Source organism: Anomaloglossus baeobatrachus, chromosome 1, assembly GCF_048569485.1.
Source record: "Anomaloglossus baeobatrachus isolate aAnoBae1 chromosome 1, aAnoBae1.hap1, whole genome shotgun sequence".
NCBI lineage: Eukaryota > Metazoa > Chordata > Amphibia > Anura > Aromobatidae > Anomaloglossus > Anomaloglossus baeobatrachus.
The window spans coordinates 275,281,530-275,303,516 of NC_134353.1; the positions used below are offsets into that span (position 1 = coordinate 275,281,530).

The 21,987-nt window shown below is 44.4% G+C and overlaps 1 long non-coding RNA gene across 1 annotated transcript; it reads right to left on the reverse strand.

The window, feature by feature from the left end:
• Nucleotides 1-7,199: 7,199 nt before the first annotated feature.
• On the reverse strand, nucleotides 7,200-9,359 carry LOC142291872 (uncharacterized). The gene is made up of 2 exons (XR_012750547.1): nucleotides 8,438-9,359; nucleotides 7,200-8,277 (listed from the first exon to the last, which is right to left on the reverse strand). It is a non-coding gene; the product is annotated as an uncharacterized LOC142291872 (long non-coding RNA).
• Between the last annotated feature and the right edge of the window lie 12,628 nt (nucleotides 9,360-21,987).

The window sequence follows — 21,987 nt, forward strand, 5'->3', positions numbered from 1 at the left end:
ACCTGTTGCCATACTGAAGAAGCCCTGTGGCGTCCCTAAAGAGGAACAGCATCCCTGGGGTGGCACACATGCAGCCTAGTTTCTGAAAGGAGGAGATCATGACCTACTTCAGTATGTCACAGAACTTGTTAGTATTCATGTTTCCTGCAATGAACTGTAGATGCCCACAGCCGGCAGCACTCATGCAGCCCCAAACCATGACATTCCCATCACTATGCTTAAGTGTAGGAAAGACTCACTAGTCTTTGTACTCCTCAAGTGAATCCTGCCATACACGCTTTACAAAATTTGAACCAAAATAAATTTATTTTGGTATCATCAAACCACATGATATGGTTCCAGTAATCCATGTCCTTAGTATGCTTTTCTTCAGCAAATTGTTTGTTGGCTTTCTTGTGCATCGTGTTTAGAAATGACTTCCTTCTGGGATGACAGCCATACAGTGTGTGGCGCATGATCTAAGCACTGACAGGCTGACCACCCACCTCTTTAACCCCTTCACAACCATGGACGGAAAGATCCGTCATGGTGCCCTGGGCCTTAACGACCAAGGACGGATCTTTCCATCATGGCGGAATCGCGACACCGGAGCCTCCGGTGATTGCAATCGGTTAACATAAACCGCAGATTCGGGGAGGAGGGAACCTGTTCCTGACCTCAGGAGGGGTGGTGCCTCCTCCCTGGACCTACGGAGGCTGTGATTGGCTGACGAACGCCGCTCAACCAATCACAGCTAATGTAATGTTCCAGCCATTTAAAGTGACTGAAACATTGAAATCCAGCCCTGGCCATTGCAGCTATAGCACTGGCCATTGGCTGGAGCTGGGTGACCTCACTGGATCACCCTCCCCCAGCTCCAGTAGCTCTGATTGGAGAGATCGGCCTTGTGACCCATCTCTCCAATCACAGTGGACCTGTTGCCAGTGACCGCCCCCATCAGCTTCACTTCCCTGCAGCACGCCAGCACAGTGAGTGTACACAGTGCAATGGCAGGGCGACAAGCTCCGGTCCCATGCTGTTATGTGACCGGAGCATGGGACCCGGAAGTTGCCGCGCCGCCATTGCACTGTATGAAACCGGCAAAAATCCTCCCGATCCGCCGCCGCTGCCCTCCGCGATCTGCCACCTGTCTCCCCGATCTCCTGCCCGCACCCCCACTCCTCGTATCTGCTGCCCGTACCCTCACCCCCACACCTCCCGATCCGCCGCCGCCCTCCATCTGCCACAGTGCAACCGCTCCCCCCGATCTGCTGCCCGGCCCCTCCCCCTCGTGATCGGTGCCCGCACCCTCACCTCCGTGATGTGCTGCGCGCTCCCTGTCCTCCTCCATCTGCCATAGTGCCACCGCTCCCTCCAATCTGCTGCCCGGCCCCTCCCCCTCGTGATCGGTGCCCGCCCCCTCTCCTCAGTTATGTGCTGCTCGCCCCCTCTCCTCCGTTATGTGCTGCTCACCCCCTCCCCTCCGTGATGTGCTGCTCGCCCCCTCCCCTACATGATATCCTGCATGCTCCCCCCACCTCTCACCCCCGTGGTCGGCTACCCGCCCCCTCCCGTCACCCCCGTGATCTGTGCTTCCTCCCCTGTTACCGCCGTGATCTGTGCTCCCTCCCCTGTCACCCCCGTGATCTGTGCTCTCTCACCTGTCACCGCCGTGATCTGTGCTCCCTCCCCTGTCACCGCCGTGATCTGTGCTCCCTCCCCTGTCACCGCCGTGATCTGTGCTCCCTCCCCTGTCACCGCCGTGATCTGTGCTCCCTCCCCTGTCACCGCCGTGATCTGTGCTCCCTCCCCTGTCACCGCCGTGATCTGTGCTCCCTCCCCTGTCACCGCCATGATCTGTGCTCCCTCCCCTGTCACCGGCGTGATCTGTGCTCCCTCACCTGTCACCGGCGTGATCTGTGCTCCCTCACCTGTCACCCCCGTGATCTGTGCTCCCTCCCCTGTCTCCCCCGTGATCTGTGCTCCCTCCCCTGTCACCGCCGTGATCTGTGCTCCCTCCCCTGTCACCGCCGTGATCTGTGCTCCCTCCCCTGTCACCGGCGTGATCTGTGCTCCCTCACCTGTCACCCCCCGTGATCTGTGCTCCCTCCCCTGTCTCCCCCGTGATCTGTGCTCCCTCACCTGTCTCCCCCGTGATCTGCGCTCTGCTCACCTGTCACCTCCGCAATCTGCGCTCTGCTCACCTGTCACCCCCGTGATCTGCGCTCTGCTCACCTGTCTCCCCCGTGATCTTCGCTGCCCTCCCTCTCCCACCTCTCACCCTCCCCGATCTGCTGCCTCCTTCATCTCCTGTGATCCTGCTGCCTAGATCCATCCTGTAGGGTAACTATCCCCAATCTCACCTCCCACTCCCCTTCCCTGCCATCCCCCCTTCCCCCCATCCTCTGCCGCTCCTGCATCCACTGCACCCTCTCCCATCCGCCCCCACCCTATCCCAGCCACCGCCGTCTCACATTCACAGATGCTCCCTTTTATATGCCGCTGCCCCCCCATCTGCCGCCCCCCAATCTGCCGCGTTCTGATTCATCTTGTAAGTATTGTTCGTGACTCTTTTCTAACTATCCCCAATCGCATCTCCCACTCCCTCTCCCCCCCCTGCTCCCCCACCTGCCTGCCGCCAAGTGCTGATCAGCTTCATGATTGGCTAATCAGGTACCTAATTGTTGCTCTAGTTTTTGCTTTTTTTTGTGCACCCCAAATAAAAAAAACAAAACAAAACATGTACAATTAGGTACCTGATCAGCAATCGTCCTGCAGTCGTACTCGACTTTGGACAGGATTTCTTTTTTCCATCCCACCTAGTCCCCCCCCCCCTTTTTTTCCAGAACATTTGTGCGTGCACCCTATTTTTTTTAGTTTTTTCTAGTTTCCAAAAATGGGGTCACATGTGGGGGAGCTCCACTGTTTCGGCACCTCAGGGAGTCTCCAAATACAACATGGAATACGCTAATTATCCCAGACAATTTTGCGTTTGGAACGTCAAATGACGCTCCTTGCATTCTGAGCCCTGCTGTGCGCCCAAACATTTGATTTCAACCACATATGAGATGTCTGTGTACTCAGGAGAAATTGCACAATACATTTTATGGTGCAATTTTTCCTGATACCCTTGTGGAAAAAAAAAGCTACCTGGTTGAAGTAACAATTTTGTGGTAAAAAAAAATTTTTTATTTGCACGGTTCAACTCTATTAACTTTTGTGAAGCCCCCAGAGGTTCAGAGTGCTCAATAAACATCTAGACAAATGCCATGAGGTGTCTAGTTTCCAAAATGGGGTCACATGTGGGGGAGCTCCACTATTTCAGCACCTCAGGGGCTCTCCAAAACGCAACATGGTGCGGCTAACGATTCTAGCTAATTTTCTGTTCAAAAAGTCAAATGACGCTCCTTCCCTTCCGAGTCCTGCCATGTGCCCAAACAGTGGTTTTTCGCCACATATAAGGTATCTGCGTGCTCAGAAGAAATTGCCCAACAAATTTTGGGGGTTCATTTAATCCTGCTACCCTTGTGAATATGCAATATTTGAGGCTAAATTAACATTTTTGTTGCAAAAAGTAAAATGTTCATTTTTTCCTTCCACATTGCTTTAGTTACTGTGAAGCACCTGAAGGGTTAATAACCTTCTTGAATGTGGTTTTGCGTAGCCTGAGGGGTGCCGTTTTTGGAATGGTGTCACTTTTGGGTGTTTTCTTTCATGTAGACCTCTCAAAATCACTTCAAATGTGATGTGGTCCCTAAAAAATGTGGCTTTGTAAATTTTGTTATAAAAATGAGAAATTGCTCATAAACTTTGAACCCCTATAACTTCCTTAAATTTTTTTTTTCCCCCCAAATTGTTCTGATGTAAAGTAGACATGTGGGAAATGTTATTTATTAATTATTTTGTGTCATATGCCTCGTTGGTTTTAGAGCATAAAAATTAAAAGTTTGAAAATTACAAAATTTTCACAATTTTCGCGAAATTTCCTATTTTTTCACAAAGAAACGCAAAAAATATCAGCCTAAATTTACCACTAACATGAAGCCCAATATGATACGAGAAAACATTCTCAGAATCACCGGGATCCGTTGAAGCGTTCCAGAGTTATAACCTCATAAAGTGACACTGGTCAAAATTGCAAAAAATGTCCTGGTCTTTGGGGTCAAAATAGGCTTGGGGCTGAAGGGGTTAATCTCTGCAGCAATGCTGGCAACATTCATACTTGTATTTTGAAAAGATATCCTCTGGATATAATGCTGAGCCTATACACTGAACTTCTTTAGTCAACCATGGCAAGGCGTGTTCTGACTGGAATCTGTCTTGTTAAACTGCTGTATGGTCATGGCCAACATTGTGAAGCTCAGTTTCATGGTGTTGTCAATTTTCTTATAGCCCAGACTATCTTTATGTAAAGCAATAACTCTTTTTTTTTAGATCCTCAGAGAATTCTTTGTCATGAGGTGCCATGTTTAACTTCCAGTGACCAGTATGAAAGAGTGCTTGAGCGATAACACCAAATTTAACACACCTGCTCTTCATTCACACATGAGAACACTAATAAATCATATGACACCATGGAGGGAAAATGGATAATTGTCCAGAAAATGGCTAATTATCCAGAAAAATGCATGTAAACACAAGCAGAACATTTAACCATATTGTGTTAGTTACCTCTGATGGATTCAAATCCATAAATGCAAAGCAGCATAGCAGCAATATTAACCACTAACATGTGGCTAAGCAGAAACAGATAAACTATAACAGTTTAATGCTATACTGCAGGGTGCAGTCCCAGGTGATACGTCAAGGTTGCCAACCTAGCTTTTTATTTTTTTTTCTTAACAGCTTAAAAAAATCCCTGACAGACAATATTTTTTATGGACATATAGGAAAATCTTAATAAATCATTATGATTATAAGTGACACATGTATACAGCCAATAATTCTGGTATGAAGATATCAACTGCGTTCACTGTAAATGGTAATATGATGATAATTACAGTTAAAATAATCTCTATAAATTTGTACAGCATCAAAAAAATCACTGACGCCTTTAATTTTTTTTATAGACAGGACAAAAAAGTGCCCTATCCTAACGGATAGTCCTGGAATTTCTGGACGACTGGCAACCCAGGTGTATGTGTTCTAGCTGTTATTTTCACAAACATAACAAATACCAAATTTAGGTTATAGGGCTATTCATATGTCCATTTTTTTGCATACATGTCAATTGATTTCAATCAAACTTATCCTTAAGTCTATGGGTCTGTAAAAATCATGGACAGCACGTGGATGGCATCTATGTGCAGTAGGTGTGCTGTCTGTGATTAACATTGCAATTTATAAGAAATCTTAAATCACTTATTACATACTCATGGTAAATACTGATCTGCTATCCAAACGCTGATGAAACTCAGAAATAAAAAACCTTGACAAATGCCAAGCCATGTTTTTACTTTACTTTACTCAGGAATGCTAATTGTTGCATCTGTTCCACCCATTTGAATCACCTTTCTAGCATTGTTTTATTGCAGTAGCGAGACTAGTGTCTCACTGTCCTACACACTAGTCAGAGTGAGTTCAGGGCAAGCGGGTTCCTAAGCACAAGACAGGGGAAGGACCAGTCTAGGGTCGTTAGTGCTTGGGCTTGATGACAGCTGACAAATCACAGCTGTCCTTAACCTGTTATATTACCCCAATTGCCACCACACCAGGGCAATCGAGAGGAGATGAGTAAAGTACTTTGTTGCATCCAAAGGATGCGACAACTCTCGGTAGCTTCAGCTGCCATTTTTAGGCTTGTAGGGCCCAATAACCATGGGCCTCCCCAGCCTGAGAATACCAGCTCCCAACTGTCCACTTTATCTTGACTGGGAATCAAAATTAGGAGTCAACGGGTTTTTTTTTTTAATTATTTATTTACATTTTTTAAAAAAGCCACATGGGGTCCCTCTTTTTTTTGATACACAACCAAGATAATGAACACGACTGGGGGCTGCAGCCTGTAGCCGTTTGCTTTATCTGCGCTGGTTATCTATGTACGGTGCACCTTATGTCTTTTTTATTTCTTTTTTTTACACTTTACTCAAGCAGACAGACAGCCTCTGTGAGGGCAACCAATCAGAGATGCCGACACACTGGCAGTCTGACTACAGCCAATCACAGATGCTATCACAGATGGTGGGCGGTGGAACCAGTGAATATGCATGAAAGCTAATGAGCGGACTCGGAAGCAGTATAACAGCTGTTGTAAGAATATCCTGCTTTTACCATTTTTCTAGCTTTTTTATTTTTACAGTGATTTCCCTGGCCAATCACAGCCATGCCAATACTTCGCATGGCTGTGATGGCTCCAGAAATGCCCACAACCTAAAAGCTTGCTGATTGTCTGCTCTGCAACCTTTAACCCCTTCACGACCGGCCGATTTTTCGCTTTCCGTTTTTTTTTTTCGCCATTCTTTTTCTGAGAGATGTAACTTTTTTATTTTTCAGTCAATATGGTCATGTGAGGGCTCATTTTTTGCGGAACGAGCTGTACTTGTAAATGAAACCATAAGTTTTACCATATAGTGTACTGGAAAACGGCAAAAAAATTCCAAATGCAGAAAAATTGCAAAAAAAGTGCGATAGCACTATTGTTTTTGAGATATTTTATTCACTGTGTTCACTATATGGTAAAACTGATGTGTGGGTGTGATGCCTCAGGTCAGTGCGAGTTCGTAGACATCAAATATGTATAGGTTTACTTTTATATAAGGGGTTAAAAAAAATCGGAAGTTTGACCGAAAAAAGTGGCGCACGTTTTACGCCATATTCCGTGACCCGTAGCGTTCTCATTTTTTGGGATCTATGGCTCAGTGACAGCTTATTTTTTGCATCTCGAGCTGACGTTTTTAACGGTACCATTGTTGCGCAGATGCTATGTTTTGATCGCCTCATAGCATTTTGAGTAAAAGTTGTGGCGACAAAAAAACGACTTGTTTTGTCATTTGGAATTTTTTTGCCGCTACGCCGTATACTGATTAGATTAATTGATTTTATATTTTGATAGATCGGGCGTTTCTGAACGCGGCGATACCAAATGTGTGTGTCAAGGGAGGAATTTTGGGTCAAGACTGCTAATGGAGTCTTCGTTTAGGATCCAGAGACGGTGCCCCATTAATGCTGTATACCAGTGCCGATATATATCAATGTATGTAAGACAAAGAACACAGACATGCTCTCTTTTCAGCCAGCATCACCAACTGACTTGGTTTTAATGAGATAGATCCAATTATACAGTAAGTAAGCCTAAATAACCTTGAAACTAACGAAGGAGTGCATTCACTCCCCAATTTCTCACATCACTCCTGCCCTCCCGTACATTCCTTTTGTGTGAACATTACTGATAAGAGTTTATAGCTTCACATCTGGCTTCATCATCTTTAGTTAACTCCTTCATGATTATACAACTTTGAATTATACTATAGGTCTGTGCAATTGCTACACAGACAGACAGATAATTTTGCATCTACATCTACATTTTGATTTATTTATATACACAGATATTCTTATTACGTTTAAATAAACATACTACAGCTCAGGTGACCTCCACAGTCCCCCCTTTAATAAAATATCTGTGAATATTATTAACCTTAAATTTAAAAATTTTCCCCATTTAGATATATTTTATTATTTGGGACTTATTTGTGACCTATTGCCCTTGGGACTTTAATTATATCTATATCTATATATGCGGGCTTTTCATGAAATCGGTTGTTTAATTTAACACTATAGGCTTTTTTTTGCTCCCCCCCTTAAGTACTTATTTTTATTTATTAAATATAACTCTATGATTTATAGGGGCTATTAGAATTGGCGTTATTACTCTTATTAGGGCACATTATCCTGATTAGGAAAAATTGAATCTAAACCTTATTTAAAAATTAGCACATAATTAAAAAAACAAAAAACAAAAGGACATTTGGAAATTGTCCATGGTTCTTCTTTCTGGATATTAAACAAAAAGGAGGATGCTTAGTCAGTGCTAGTCCACTTAGGGCCACTTTGTGAACCTGGATAATCTGCTCTTGATAAAAAAACAACAAAACATGATGAGGCTTCATGTGAACAGTTTGTGGCCCAGACTTGGAAAAACCTTCTGGAATAATGGGTTGAATAGCAGCCGCTTTCTGCTTCGGTTGTGTTGGGTCCATTGGTTTTTGAGATGTGACGTCAAGTCGCGTGTCACTGCCAGTGCTCCGCAGACTAGGCCGGAGAGACATCAGCCTGATGGGATAGGCTCTTCCAAAACTTTTCCTGAAATGAGATTTTCCATATCTAGCATTTTGTATTAAGGAAAATTACTGAAATTAGTAGGAAACAAAAACATTTGTAATGGTTAGATTACATTAACCAAACCACATTTTTGGGTCTATGAAATGGCTGAATTAAGTATTTTCGACTACTCAATTCGTACCTTCAACAGTCCTCCCCTTGACTTATTTCTGCCATTTCCAAATACTAAGGGTACCGTGTTCCCTTAGGAAAAGAGGAAGAAAGATCTGTTGGGAAATCCTGCCTGACTGAACGTTGAGGCATGGGTGGAGAGGGGAATGGGATTTCTTCACCGGTTTGAGACCAAGGACCCCTAGGCGAGTCCTCACCCTTTGTAGTTGGACTTTCCCATGTCTCAAGGTTCTCTAAGTCCTCTCTTCTGTTTCGGCAATGATGGTTTGGGACTGTACAGGTTTTTTGTAAAGGATAAATATAAGCAGGACGGTCAGTGCAGCTTCTGTGGATCGACCCTTCTGCAATGCGGGGCGTGAATCTATGTTGTCCTGCCGTTGAGCTTTATCGAAATTTCTGTGTCCTTTTAGGATTAATCAGTCTCCGGACCGAAAACCATATACTACTAACTCTGATTTAGGATCTGGAATTAGAAAATACACTTGTTTATTTCACTAATTAGTCAATCATATGAAAATTATACATGGTTTGCGCTAGACCAAAGAAAAACATTTTACATTGGAACCTGTTTATTACTAAAGAGAAACACAACACACACTAAAGAGAAATACAACACGCATTGATTTACAACTTATCAGTTTGTTTGTTTGTTTACATACCACTTGCATTATGTGGATTTTCAGCAATGACGTCGTTTTCTGCACTGGAAAGCCTCTGACCAGACCTGGAAAGAAATCTACACAACACGCACAGACTTGCATACAACGTGCTCATGATAAACATCTGTAATCAGTTTGCAGTCTCTAAGAATGGGTAGAGCAGGTGCAGGGTGTTTCTACGGACTCTTTACAGTTTTTCCTCATTGTTTTAAAAACGTGCTTCACAAGACTGGGTGAGTTTATCTACCTGGGTACTGAACCCTGGCGTCACCAAAGCGCACACTGCTATCTAACTTTGACAGATGTTAGTCCATGTTACTTGGGCCATCATTAAGAAGAGATCTCATGGCAGAGAAAGCTTACCACCCTTCATCCACAGACCTTCCTCAGTCAGCCGGCTCCCTGCGTCTCGCACTCCACTCCTTATTGGTTCACTTGATCCTGTAGGGATTTAAGAACACAAGGAGTGACAGAAGTCACTGACGTGACCGGTGTCACCGAGGCATGGTCTTTATGCATGGTAAAGGACTCCTCAACTCTAGGCCCGTTCACTGCTTCTTGGTCAGCTGCACCTATACGGGGATCTCCATCCGATTCCATCAGCTCAGATCTAGACTTTCTTTTCGGCGTACCTAGCTGATTTGACAACAGGAAAGATCTACATCCTACATACATTTTGACTATCTTACCTACCTCTGCTCCACCCATCTAGAGAGGCACTTACGTCACTTCCTTCTGTACCGATAGGAGGGGAGGGAGTGGCCTAAATTTAGATTACCTCATGTTGTGTGAACTGTAGCATATCCAGTGCAGAATCGACCACCATCTTGTTCCATCTATAAAAACAAAGACTAAAAGAAATATAGATTAGATCATTCCTATAACAGACATATATTCCTACATTCATAATAATCCAATAAACATGACATAACTGTTGCAAAAAAAAGGCCAGCTTTAAAGCCTGCTTTAAAGCCTATCCAATATGTCTACTGCTGGAAAAATACAATAGATATCTACTTCCTCCCTTTTTATATACTACTTTGGCAAAATATATAGATCTATAACAGTAAACAATAAGATTAACCAACAAATAAATATAACTTATACTCTACTGGGAAATTTTGAAACCTTACAACAGGGTTCATAGATATTCTATATCTACAAAAAAAAAGGAAAACAATCAATATTGGCAGTTTGTATGCAAAAATAATAAAAAACAAAAACGTAACCATAAAAACGAAAACCTAATTTGTATATTTTAAAAATATACTTTTCCCTGCAAAATTAATTTAATTATTTAAATAGCAGCAGAATACTATTGATAATCTCCTATGAAATTTTGAACTCTAAAGATTAAACAAAATCCACTCCACCAGCCGGAAAAAGCACTGGTTAGTACATAAGACAGAAACAGCTTTGTAAATCTGCTGAAGCTACCTTTTTCCTTTTTTTTTTTTTTTTTACTTTTCTCTACTTCCTTATTTTTTTTTATTTTTTTTTTTGCTCTCTACAACTTGTGACTAGCAGCAGCTTACTGATAATACTCCCACACATCCCTGCACTGACTTATGCCCCCCCTGACTCCTTCAGGATGCGCGATGTTAGAACAGCTGGTGGGAAAAACAGATACAAGAAAAAAAACCATGGGCAGAACTTTCACTATAGAAATATATAAAATATATTTCTGTACCGTGTCAGCCAGCAGAAACAAAGGTACTACAGAAACATATATTATAGAAACCTTAAGATTGATGGAGTGGAATGGAGAACATCATTAAAGCGGGTAGCTTGGGATTGGAAATCACTGCAACAAAAACAAGCAGTCCGGGGCTCCCCCCTGTGTCATTAGGGAAGGTTGGGGCAGACTCCTGGGTGCAGCCGGACTGTGGGCAGTATCTTGGAAAATCTCCTAAAACTGATTTAAAGGGATACTATGATACTCTGGGAAAAGGCACACCTGGCTTCAGGTAGATCATTACTGAATCTACAGGGAACACCTTTATTGTAAATTTATGTGTTGCAGGTTTTGGTTACGGTTTTGAGGGTACCTGGCCAAACACTGAGATTTGGAGGTGTGACACTTTCTTTGATAGTGACTAAACTGACCACAACGCCAACAATTCTGTTGCTGGCTCTGCTGGTTTTGTTGATTGGGAGCTACGTATACGGGGTTTGGACTTTGTTGGGGCATGGGCTGTGGCGGGGGCTGCACTGGCACATTTGTATACACAAATTGATCTTGAGCCCATCTTTTTAAAGCGGCACAATACTGTTGTCCACTTTAAAAAAAGTGTCATCAGTGCCTGGGTGCATTGGGAGATGGGGCTCCATTAAGAGCCAAAAACTGTCTCCTGCTTTTACTTTGGTGAGATTAACAAGGTCCTTCCGGGCAGCTGAGTATAACTGATGGACCTGTAGCATCTTCCTATAAAATCGCATAGGGTTAATGCTGGGATCTGGCAGGCAGGGGATTAATGCCGCTGACTGGGTGGGGTTGAAAGGGACATATTTAAATGAGGGCTGTTCCTCGTCAGGTTCGGGGTAAGGCTCACTATGTGTCCTAAGGAAAAAAGGGGGATCCAAGGGGAGGGAATTGATAATTGGGGAGTGTGACGGCAGACTGGCCGGTATGGGGAGAGACGGCATTGCAGGTATGGGAGGGAAAAGGGGTATGGGTGTGGAAAGAGTTAAGGGATGCTGTCTAGTGACTGCAGCATCTGTGAATATCTCCGGGACGGGGGAATAGAATGGGGATCAGGTTGTGGGGCAGCAACAAAACAACCTATCGGAGGACCCTCAGATCTGTCCTCAGACTCGGGTAACATATAGTAAAACACAACATCCCCTTGCTCATCTTCATCTTCAATCTCAATATATCTTTCTGATAGCAATGCCTGCGATATTCTGCCAAACAATTCTGCATCATTCAACAATCTCCTGTCTTTTAACTTGCCCTTTTTTGCTTTCAATGCTGTTGCCCATAGTGACGGTTGTAACCGACCTCCTTTTGGTAATTCTAACATTTTAAAAATCTCCAAGGCACGACATACAGCTTTCTTCCCTTCTCTCTGCAACTAGCGCTAACACAGTCTGTGAACCTTCAGGCCTCTCAACTTTCTGTCTCCTCTGTCTGAACATTTTTGCTATCTTGGTGGTGTCTGGATTACACTAATATAACTATGCGGTGAACGTTAGAGTCCGGCCGGCACCTAAGGCTACACCTCTATACTAGCTGGCAACTCCTCAGCTATATAGTAATAAGGGTATCCCGTGATATGGAGGAGGGGTACAAAATGTATTCCCTCCGGACTTGATCAGCTGCACCAAAATTAATGTCCTAATCCCTATCTTCAGCCACGGGAACCCCCTAATAAGGGTATCTCGTGATATGGAGGAGGGGTACAAAAGGTATTCCCTCCGGACTTGGTCAACTGTATCAAAATTAATATCCTAATCCCTATCTTCAGCCACGGGAACCCCCCCGCGTCTTTAATTACAGACCGGGTCAGTCTAACTAGCTATATCCAGCCACCACCGTCTTTCCTGCCCTAACAACCGTCCTCTGGATCCCATGTGACACTCGATCCACACCTCAGGGCTGGGATCGTGCTCTGAGCTCCAGCGGGCACTACCCCTGAGTCACAATCAGGTACCTTTTAACACCGATATGGACACACAGCCCGTCACTCCCTCCTCTCCAAAACCAACCACAACGGTAGTGAATACACAGTATGTAACACTTACCCGTGGGGTCGGAGGTGATCAGCCTGGTTGGAGCGGAGGGAGGTCTCAGTCCGTGACATCCAAACGATCGGTATTTGCAGGTCGGTATTGCGTCCTTGAAGGAGCTCCACGTTGAGTGCGCCAAACTGTCAAGGGAGGAATTTTGGGTCAAGACTGCTAATGGAGTCTTCGTTTAGGATCCAGAGACGGTGCCCCATTAATGCTGTATACCAGTGCCGATATATATCAATGTATATAAGACAAAGAACACAGACATGCTCTCTTTTCAGCCAGCATCACCAACTGACTTGGTTTTAATGAGATAGATCCAATTATACAGTAAGTAAGCCTAAATAACCTTGAAACTAACGAAGGAGTGCATTCACTCCCCAATTTCTCACATCACTCCTGCCCTCCCGTACATTCCTTTTGTGTGAACATTACTGATAAGAGTTTATAGCTTCACATCTGGCTTCATCATCTTTAGTTAACTCCTTCATGATTATACAACTTTGAATTATACTATAGGTCTGTGCAATTGCTACACAGACAGACAGATAATTTTGCATCTACATCTACATTTTGATTTAGTTATATACACAGATATTCTTATTACGTTTAAATAAACATACTACAGCTCAGGTGACCTCCACATGTGTATTTTTTTTAACCCTTTAATTTTCGAATGGGGGGGTGATTTGAACTTTTAGTTTTTTTTGTTTTTTTTAATTTACTGAAACTTTTTTTTTTACTTTTTTTTTTATTTTACTAGTCCCCCTAGGGGGCTATTGCGATCAGCATTCCGATCGCTCTGCACTATCTGCTGATCACAGCTATACAGCTGTAAACAGCAGATACGCTTTCTTTCTCTTTTGCTGTGCCGCTGGCACAGCGAAAGTGAAAGCAATTCATGTGTAGTACAGGAGTCATCACATGACCCTGTGCTACCATGACAACTATTGGAAGTCAAGTGATCGCGTCACGTGACTTCCGGTATCGGGCGGTAAGTAAAAGTTTACCGTGATCGCGCTTATAATGGCGCTGTCACATATTGACAGCGCCATGTAAGGGGTTAAACGGCACGAGCAGATAACGATTCTGCTCATGCCTAGCAGGCACACATCTCAGCTGTGAAAATCAGCTGAGAAGTGTGCCGATCGCAGCATGATGCCACCGGCAGACCGCGGGCAGTGACATTATGACTACTAGGACGTAATTTTACGGCCCGCGGTCGTTAAGGGGTTAAACAAGCTCTGTTTGAGTGACAAACCCGAATAGGAACCAGACATATAGTCTAAAGTCTGTGTTCAGCATCTATCACAAGGTGTTCGATACAGACACTGAACTTTACAGTTTGGGTTTGCTCATGCCTAGCGGCTAGATTTGTTTGATTTCAATTTGGTTCACTGCTCTTTCCAATACCTGGCACACTGGAAGTGTTATAGTCCAGAAGAAAGGATGTGGGTACCAGCTTTAGAAGTTAATGCTAGTTGGTTGGTGCATTCCTTACTAGAGATGAGCGAACCGGTCCCGGTTCGGCTCGAGGCGGTTCGCCGAACGGGGGGTCTGGCTCGAGTTCGGCTCGTCGAACGTTCGACGAACCGAACTAGAACCAATAGGCTATAATGGGAGGCAATCACAAACACATAAAAATGCATTATAAATGTACACAAACAGTTAATAAACATTGCCATAACACTTACCGGTCCTCGCGATCCCTTCTGCACTCTGTCTCCTGCCGCTATTCCATCCGATGATCGCTGAATCCTCCCGGTGACCTGCACTGCCAGCAGAGAAGCAGGACCTATCGTGACGTCAAAATAGCCATGTGACCAGTCACGTGGCTATTATCTCATTGGCTACAGACTGGTCACATGACTATGACACGTCATGTAGGACCTGCGAGTGCATCTCTCCGGTACACGGTGCACATATGTGTATCGCCGTGTACCGGCGACATGCTCTAGCACACGGTCGACTCCCCGTTCCGTTAGGGACCGGCTGACACAGCCGGTCATTAACGGAGATCACCGTTGCCATAGCAACGCAGTTAGCGGTGACGTCACCGCTAACCGCGGCTCCGGGAGCACCGTTGCTATGGTAACGCGTCTGTCAGCGTTACCGCTGTTACCGCTAGCAGCCAGCAGTGATCACTCACGGAGTGAAGGCTGCACGCTGCTTCCCGATTGTAGTGAGCATTGTAGTTAGGATGGAGGTTCCCCAGCCCCAAGTGATGCCCCTCACTACAATCGTCACTACTACTACACTAGAAAGAAAGAAGACAGAAGAGCAGGATCGTGGAGGGCTGACAGGGGTAATAAAGATGGAGTCTCTAATGTGTCTGTGTATTTATTTCTATTAAAGTATTTTTTCTCTGTGTGGTGTCTTTTTTTAACCCTTTATTGGAGATTCTTAATGGCCGGGTCAAACGTGCCTGACATTAAGAATCTCTGGCTTAATACTGGCTGGTAAAACAAAGCCAGTATTAACTCATGATTACCCAACAAGCCACCCGGCTCCAGGGCTGTTGGAAGAGTTGGATACAGCGCCAGATGATGGCGCTTCTATGAGAGCGCCATTTTCTGGGACGGCTGCGGACTGAAATCCGCAGCAGAGGCGCCCACAAACCTCGGGCTAACCTGTGCTGCGGATTCCAATCCCCAGCTGCCTAGTTGTACCCGGCTGGACACAAAAATAGGGCGAAGCCCACGTCATTTGTTTTTTAATTATTTCATGAAATAAGTGAAATAATTAAAAAAAACGGGCTTCCCTATATTTTTGGTTCCCAGCCGGGTACAAATAGGCAACTGGGGGTTGGAGGCAGCCCGTGGCTGCCAGCTGTACCTGGCTAGCATACAAAAATATGGCGAAGCCCACGTCATTTTTTTGGTGGGCAAAAAACTTCTGCATGCAGTCCTGGATGGAGTATGCTGAGCCTTGTAGTTCTGCAGCTGCTGTCTGCTCTTCTCCATACAGACAGACAGCAGCTGCAGAACTACAAGGCTCAGCATACTCCATCCAGGACTGTATGCAGAAGTTTTTTGCCCCCTGAAAAAATTATGTGGCTTCGCCATATTTTTGTATGCTAGCCAGGTACAGCAGGCAGGTACGGCTGCCCCCAACCCCCAGTTGCCTATTTGTACCCGGCTGGGAACCAAAAATAAAGGGAAGCCCTTTTTTTATTATTTCATGAATTTCATGAAATAATTAGAAAACAAATGACGTAGGCTTTGCCCCATTTTTGTGTCCAGCCAGGTACAACTAGGCAGCTGGGGATTGGAATCCGCAGCACAGGTTGGCCTGAGCTTTCTGGGCCCCACTGCTGCGATTTGCAGTCTGCAGCCGCCTCAGAAAATGGCATTTTCATAGAAGCGCCATCTTCTGGCGCTGTATCCAACTCTTCCAGCACCTGCCTGCTATACCTGGCTAGCATACAAAAATATGGCGAAGCTCACGTCCTTTTTTTGTAGCTTTTTGGCAAAAAAAAAAAAAAATGCTTCCCTGGATTTTCCATTGCCAGTGAAGGTAACACCAAGCAGTGGGGGTTAGCAGCCAGTAGCTGCTTGGATTACCCTTAGCTAGCAATACAAAAAATGCAGTGGGAGCTAACATATATTTTTTTTAATTATTTATTTAAATAACTAAAAATAAAATGGGCTTCCCTGTATTTTGATTGCTGGACATCACAGTGCTGTAAAAATAAATCTTTAAAAAAATGACGTAGCGCTCCGCGGTATTTTTGATTCTCAGCGCAGATAAAGCAGACAGCTATGGGTTGCCACCCCCATCTGCCTGCCGTTACCTTGGTTGGCAATCAAAATACAGGGAAGCCCATTAATTTTTTCTATTTAAAAAATAGTTAAAAAAAAAAAATTACGTTGGGTCCCCCCATTTTTGATAGCCAGCTAGGGTAAAGCAGACGGCTGTAGCCTGAAAACCACAGCTGGCAGCTTTACCGTGGTTGGGGATCCAATGTGGAGGTCCCCTCAGGCTCTTTTTTATAATTATTTTATAAATATTAATAATTACACAATAAAAGTAGGGGACCCCCCAAATTGGATCACCAGCCAAGGTAAAGCGGACAGCTGTGGTCTGGTATTCTCAGGGTGGGAAGGTCCATAGTTATTGGGCCTTCACAGCCTAAAAATAGCAGGCCGCAGGCACCCCAGACGTGGCGCATCCACTAGATGCGCCAATCCTGGCGCTTCATCCCAGCTCATCCCGTGCCCTGGTGCAGTGGCAAACGGGGTAATAAATCGGGTTGATACTAGCTGTAAAGTCACCTGAGATCAAGCCCAGCAGTTTGTGATGTCATGGCGTCTATTAGATACCCAACATCATAAACTGTCAGTACTAACAAAAACAAAAAATCGACAAAAGAAATTTATTTGAAAAAACAGTCCCCAAAACATTTCCTCTTTCACCAATTTATTGTAAGAAAAAAAATAAAGGGGTCCCACGACGACTCTGGACCGTCTAGAATATGGGGGGGAGACACTCAGGGAACGTATCCCCCATTTTCTAGGAGTGCGGACCCTTCATGTGAGGAGTGTGGGTGCAATGAATCTGCACTCACTCTCCCCGGGTCCACAGCAGCAGAGTCCATGTCGTAATGGTTGCTACCAAAGCTGCAATGCCCTGCTCATGAGGTAAGGGCATGCCTAATCAGGAGAACTACTGTAGAGGAAGCTCTGCTCACTGGTATATAGGTGCTCAGAGGTAATAATAGATAAAATTAGTGAGTAACCTCGGCACTCTATATCTCCCAGACTAAGTCAGTAAGTCACAATGGATAGTAATGCAAAATCACTCTTTATTGGTCCGTTTTAAGAAAATTTTTTTTTCATAAGCATATATGTTTTTGTCCAAAACAAGTTACAAATGACGTTTCGGCCTGAGCCTTCGTCAGATTGGACTTATCTGCATGTAATCATGAAAAATGACAATAATCAGTATCACATAAGAGTGAGAGAACAATAACATAAACTCGAACAATGTAGAGGTACAATTGGGATGCAGCAAAAAAATTGCAACACAGCAAGAAATGAAACACATGATACAAATGTCATAATACAGTACAAGGACAATATAGTAATGACAAATATGGGGTCAGAGTAGACTTAGACAGCTCTGGTACGAAAGAGATGTCAATCATAAAGTAACATGTGCAGTAGGTGTAGAGCTACACTATGCATGGCAGAGCTAATGGGTAGACCGACCATAGAAAAAGTAGAGAAAAAGTGGAGAAAAAGTGGAGAATAAGTGGAACATAAGAGGAGAAAAAGTGGAGAAAAAGTGGAGAAAAAGTGGAGATTAAGAGGAGAAAAAGTGGAGAAAAAGTGGACAAAAAAGTGGAGAAAAAGTGGAGAAAAAGTGGAGAAAAAGTGGAGATTAAGAGGAGAAAAAGTGGAGAAAAAAGTGGAGAAAAAAGTGGAGAAAAAGTGGAGCATAAGAGGAGAAAAAGTGGAGAAAAAGTGGAGAAAAAAGTGGAGAAAAAGTGGAGCATAAGAGGAGAAAAAGTGGAGAAAAAGTGGAGAAAAAAGTGGAGAAAAAGTGGAGCATAAGAGGAGAAAAAGTGGAGATTAAGAGGAGAAAAAGTGGAGAAAAAGTGGAGAAAAAGTGGAGAAAAAGTGGAGCATAAGAGGAGAAAAAGTGGAGAAAAAAGTGAAGAAAAAGTGGAGAAAAAGTGGAGCATAAGAGGAGAAAAAGTGGAGAAAAAGTGGAGAAAAAGTGGAGAAAAAGTGGAGAAAAAGTGGAGCATAAGAGGAGAAAAAGTGGAGAAAAAAGTGGAGAGAACGTGGAGAAAAAGTGGAGAAAAAGTGGAGCATAAGAGGAGAAAAAGTGGAGAAAAAGTGGAGAAAAAGTGGAGAAAAAGTGGAGCATAAGAGGAGAAAAAGTGGAGAAAAAAGTGGAGAAAACGTGGAGAAAAAGTGGAGAAAAAGTGGAGAAAAAGTGGAGCATAAGAGGAGAAAAAGTGGAGAAAAAGTGGAGAAAAAGTGGAGCATAAGAGGAGAAAAAGTGGAGAAAAAAGTGGAGAAAAAGTGGAGAAAAAGTGGAGAAAAAGTGGAGCATAAGTGGAGAAAAAGTGGAGAAAAAGTGGAGAAAAAGTGGAGAAAAAGTGGAGCATAAGAGGAGAAAAAGTGGAGAAAAAAGTGGAGAGAACGTGGAGAAAAAGTGGAGAAAAAGTGGAGCATAAGAGGAGAAAAAGTGGAGAAAAAGTGGAGAAAAAGTGGAGCATAAGAGGAGAAAAAGTGGAGAAAAAAGTGGAGAAAAAGTGGAGAAAAAGTGGAGAAAAAGTGGAGCATAAGAGGAGAAAAAGTGGAGATTAAGAGGAGAAAAAGTGGAGAAAAAGTGGAGAAAAAGTGGAGAAAAAGTGGAGAAAAAGTGGAGAAAAAAATGGAGAAAAAGTGGAGAAAAAGTGGAGAGAAAGTGGAGAAAAAAATGGAGAAAAAGTGGAACACCCTTTGGTACCTTTCATGTGGCACTAAGGGGTGCTTAGCTTTGTATTTAGCCAAAAAAATGAAAAAAAAATGACATAGGGTTCCCCCTAGTTTTGTAGCCAGCTAGGGTAAAGCAGACGGCTGCAGCCTGCAGACCACAGCTGGCAACCTCACCTTGGCTGGTAATCCAAAACTGAGGGCACCCCACGCTGTTATTTTAAATTAAATAAATAATTAAAAAAAAAAACACGTAGGGGTCCCCCAAAATTGGATCACCAGCCAAGGTAAAGCAGACAGCTGGGGCCTGATATTCTCAGACTAGGGAGGTCCATGGTTATTGGAATCTCCCCAGCCTAAAAATAGCAGGCCGCAGCCGCCCCAGAAGTGGCGCATCCATTAGATGCGCCAATCCTGGTGCTTCGCCCCAGCTCATCCCGCGCCCTGGTGCGGTGGCAAACGGGGTAATATTTGGGGTTAATACCAGATGTGTAATGTCACCTGGCATCAAGCCCTGGGGTTGGTGAGGTCAGGCGTCTATCAGATACCCGACATCACCAACCCAGTCAGTAATAAAAAAAAATAGACGACAAACACATTTTTATTTGAAAAAACACTCCCCAAAACATTCCCTCTTTAACCAATTTATTAGATTGAAAAACAAATCCAGGTCTGGTGTAATCCAAGGGGTTGCCATGACGATCCACACTGTCCCAGTCAATGAAGAGCAGGATGTTCCCCATTGACTGGGAGAGCAGTGCAGTGACCTGAGCTAACATCAATGGGTCAGCCCAGGTCACTGCAGGGGGGTGACAAGTGCTGCTGTCAGCGAGGTACATTACCTGCGCTGATCTCCAGCACACTGACAGCCCCTGTCACTGAGGTCAATGACCGGCGCCTTCACAGCAAGTATCGCGAGAGGTCCGTGACGTCACCGCTAGTCAGTCTCGGGTCGGAAGCGATAGGTGATGTGACAAGCGGCGGCCATGGAGGACAGTGACAGCGCTGAGGTCGGGATGGCGGGACTTCATCACCGCAGGTAAGCCGAGCGAGCGAGCGAGCGAGCGAGCGGGCGGGCGGGGGGGGATGGGGGGGATGGGGGGGATGGGGGGGGGGGGATGTGTGTGTGTGTGTGTGTTTGTGTATGTATGTGTACATGCCGCGGGCAGGAGGGGGCGGAGCGAGCTGAGCGGGAAAGTGTGGGCTTCCTGCACGTAACTAAGATAAACATCGGGTTACTAACCAAAGCGCTTTGCTTGGATACCCGATGTTTATCTTGGTTACCAGCTTGTGGCAGGCTGCCAGCGATGGCTCCTGCACACTGTAGCTGTAAAAAGCCCTGCTTTTTGCTGCTAGAACCGTTCTCGAACGTATCTAGAACTATCGAGCTTTTGCAAAAAGCTCGAGTTCTAGTTCGATCTAGAACATGCCCCAAAATCACTCGAGCCGCGAACTGGAGAACCACGAACCACGAACCGCGCTCAACTCTATTCCTTACATATGTTTCATTTGGACAAACCTGGCCCTGGGGGTCCAGAGGCCCTTTGTAGAAGGAAGGGTACTGTCAGGAATTTGTCTCATCTGCATATTACCTTTGGGGGATCTGGGATCAGGAGGTCTCAACGCTTAATTAAGCACAGGTCCTCTGTGGAGTCTACAGAGTATTGGAATGGATTGACTTTTATTTGATGCAGAAGGGGTTTCTGGTTGAGATTTCTTTTAGCCTTAATCACTTCTGCATCATCTTAACATCACTCCCAGCTGCTACATTTACCCACTTCTGGCTTCACTCCATGCAGTTGATAGATCTTCTATACTGACCACTTTGAAGAAACCTGGCTCTAGAGAAGTTAAGTTATTAATTTCAGTAGCAGCTGTAAAGTTTCCTGCTGGAGAAACTCAGGAGTGCTATTTGTTGTGTCTTTCCAAGCCCATTTGTCTTACCTCTTGTTGTTTTACTGTAATAATGACACTAGGGTCTCACTGACCTACACGCTAGTCAGGATGAGTTCAGGGCCAGCGAGAGCTTAGGGATGTAATATTGAACAGGAGGAAGGACCCATCTAATGACATCAGGGAGTGCAGGGATCAGACTCAGGTGACTTTTAGGTGATCCCGCTTCCCTCTTCCTATCGTCAGCGCCTTCCTTTACATCTTACCTGGTTTTCCCTTTGTGTTTAGTCACTTGCCAGGTGTTCTCTCATACCTGGCATGAACTAGGGCTTCACTGCTGATGTTATGCTGATTACTGCCCTGCAGTTAAGTAGCTTAAAGCCAGCTATCGATCAACATGATCTAGGCAGAGACACCCTGTCAATAAAGCAGAATGGAAAAGAAGATGCTTCTATGTTGATATGATGTAACTGGAAGCTGTAGATTCACTTGTTGAAGCTGACTGTGTGGATGATCTGAACTAGCAGTGATTGGCATATGGCAGAACTACCTGCTTGTTAGTTTGTAGCCTGATACACAAAACTAATAGGCTCCAGAAACCAGTTCAGAACACTGCCATTTTCCCGTTCCTCACCAGGCACATTTCCAAGATATTTATATATGCTGTTTTAAGGGCTCCCATTTTTTTTCCTCTTTTGGATGTTCATAAAATTATATTATGCTCTATGCTGTTTCTTTCCATTTGTTTTACTATGCTTGCATAGAGGCAATTTAGTGCATGAAAATAATAAGTAAGTTATAAGTTTAATTTTAGAGCCTTGTTCTTTTATTTCTTATCCCGGATTACA